Below are 2953 nucleotides of genomic sequence, written 5' to 3'. Positions count from 1 at the left end.
AATCATCCAAAACCTCCCAAAAGCAAAAGTCTAGGATCAGATGGCTTCATTAGTGAATTCTACCAAACATTCAAAGATGATTTAATACCTATCCTCCTTCAAACTCTTCCAAAAAATTGAAGAAGAGGCAATACTTCCTAACTCATTTTATGAGGTCAACAATACCCTGATACAAAAACCTGGTAAGAATAACACATGAAAAAGAAAACTACAGACCAATATCTCCAATGATACAAATGCAAAATCCTAAACAAAATACTAGCAAATCAAATACAACAATATATTAAAAAGATTATACATGACGATCAAGTAGGGTTCATTGCAGGGGTGCAAGGATGGTTCAACATATGCAAATCAACCAATATGATACACCACATACACAAAGTAAAGGATAAAAATCATATGATCATATCAATAGATGCAGAAAAAGCATCAGACAATATCTATGATTAAAACATTTAGTAAAATGGGTATAGAAGGAAAGTACCTCAATATAATAAAGGCCATATACAACAAGCCCTCAGCTAACATTATACTCAGTGGTGAAAAACTGAAAGCTTTCCCTCTATGATAAGAAACAATACAGCGATGCCCCCTCTCATCACTGTTATTCAGCATAGTACTGGAAGTCCTAGCCAAAGCAATCAAGCAAGAGAAAGAAATAAAAAGCATCCAAATTGGGAATGAAAGAGTCAAATTGTCACTTTTGCAGATGACATCATTCTTTATATAGAAAACCCTAAAGACTCCACCAAAAAACTATTAGAAACAAATACAGTAAAGTTGCAGGATACAAAATCAATGTACAAAAATCCACTGTGTTCCTATATACTAACAATGAAATTTCAAAAAAGAATGAAAAAAACCCCACAATTCCTTTTGCAATTGCAACAAAAAGAATAAAATACCTAGGAATAACATAACAAAGGATGTGAAGGGCCTTTACATTGTGACAACTGTAAGACATTATTAAAATAAACTGAAGAAGACACAAAGAAATGGAAAGATAGTCCATGTTCATGGGTTGGAAGAATCAACATAGTTAAAATGGCCATAGTACCCAGAGCAATGTACAGATTTAATGTAATCCCCATCAAAATCCCAATAGCATTTTTCAAAGAAACAGAACAAAAAAATCATCAGATTTGTATGGAATCACAAAAGACCGGAACAGCCAAAGTAAACCTGAGAAAAAAGAACAAAGCCNGGTGGCTTTCACCTCTTGGCTATTATAACTAGTGTTGCTATGAACATGGGTCTGCAAATATGTCTTTGAGATTCTGCTTTTCTTTTTTGGGATATAGAACTAGAAGTAGAATTACTGGATCCCACAGTAATTCTTTGTTAAATTTTTTGAGGAACCTCCACAATCTTTTCCTTAGTGTACCATTTTACATTCTAAAATAAATTTTAATTTGTAGCTAGAATAAACTGTAAAAATTCAAATCTTTAAAAAGAAGTAATGGTATTTTGAAGAAAGCTAACAGCAATAAAAATCCATAGCTTTAGACTACCTGAGATAAAACCTTGCTCTACCAACTACTTATATGGTGGAAGGGTTACTATCTGGCACTGATTCAGACATATTGATTTCAAAGATTATACAACTCTTTTCTGCCATTTATTATCTTACTAGAGATACCACCAAATCAGTTTCATGTTAAGAAAAAATCCTCCACAAATGGAAGTGTTCAGGATTAAAAATATATAGATACACAAACATACACATATATGCACATATATATACATACATATATACATATGTATAAATATCCCTCTTATCAAAGTCCAGAAGAGAAAATTACCTGATGATTTCTTCGTGATAGAGAGAACTAACAACTGGCCCACCAAAACCAATATTTGCTTCTTTTCCTTTCTTCTCTGTTAACTGTAGGGGGAAAATATAGAAAAAAGACACATAGATTAAAGCAGTGTGTATTTAAACCAGTTATAAAATACTACTTTGCTAAGGAATACTAAAGGTTTGACCCTCACCATTTCCAAGGCCCTACTAACAGTTTCAAGATGGTATCAGAAAGACAAGAGGACCCTCAGGTCATCATAGCAGTGGAATGAGTACCCACTAGCAAGGTAAGGTCATTCCACTACTGCCTCCTGGAGCCACCTAAAAGCCATTCCCCTAGCTGATTCTAAGGTGTTAGCTATGTTCACTGTGGAAATATAAATGCCAGACTTGAATGCAATCAGGAAAATCAAATCTAGATGAACAAAATTAAAGTTTCCAAAAACGTAAGAAAGTAAACTGTCATAAAACTTCAAATTCTACTACAAAGAAAAATAAAGAAAATATTTTTAGGTGGCAAGAAGAAAGGAAAGAAGGCAGAAGGGAGAGAGGAAAGGAGGTTGAGATCTAAAATAAAAGAAAAAAGATGCAAACTGTTATGGAAACGCTTTTCTAAATCAAGTATTCAATAGGCTCTGCCCCTCAGTATTCTCAAAAAGCACAAGATTAAGATTACATTTAGAAAAAAGATTCTTCCCAAACAGGTAATGTGGAAGTAGTGAACTTAGATGTTACTATTGCCTGAAAGGATTAAATTGCAACTTCTGCAAAAGCCCATATCTACAGTCCAGAAAATAAACTTAAAGACATGGAACTAAGTGACTTAAATGACAAAGAATTCAAGATTACAGTTTTGGAAAAATTCAACAAGGTACATGAAAACTCAGATAGGCAGTTTAATGAACTCTGAAATAAAATCAATGAACAAATTAAATCCTTTACCAAAGGCACTGAAATTTAAAAAAAAATTAAGAATTCAGGAGATGATGACTTAATAAAAGAGATGAAGAATAAAATAGCAAGCTTAGGAAATAGAGCTGACCAAATGGAGAAAAGAACTAGTGATATCAAAGATAGAAATATGGAAATGACACAGATGAGAGAAGAGAGAGACTTGAGAGTTAAAAGAAATGAAAGAATTCTACAATA

At 33.0% G+C, this 2953-nt stretch overlaps 1 protein-coding gene across 1 annotated transcript in view; it reads right to left on the bottom strand.

Moving 5' to 3' along the window:
* ACBD6 (acyl-CoA binding domain containing 6) overlaps positions 1–1889 on the bottom strand; it is an 88185-nt gene extending 86296 nt beyond the window's left edge. Inside the window, exon 1 of the mRNA XM_019630810.1 lies at positions 1806–1889. The gene's annotated coding sequence lies outside the window, so the exon portion shown is untranslated. The remainder of the gene's footprint in view (positions 1–1805) is intronic.
* Positions 1890–2953: the final 1064 nt, after the last annotated feature.

Source organism: Hipposideros armiger, unplaced genomic scaffold (assembly GCF_001890085.2).
Source record: "Hipposideros armiger isolate ML-2016 unplaced genomic scaffold, ASM189008v1 scaffold_950, whole genome shotgun sequence".
Taxonomy (NCBI): domain Eukaryota; kingdom Metazoa; phylum Chordata; class Mammalia; order Chiroptera; family Hipposideridae; genus Hipposideros; species Hipposideros armiger.
This window is presented reverse-complemented; position numbering and strand designations above follow the sequence as displayed.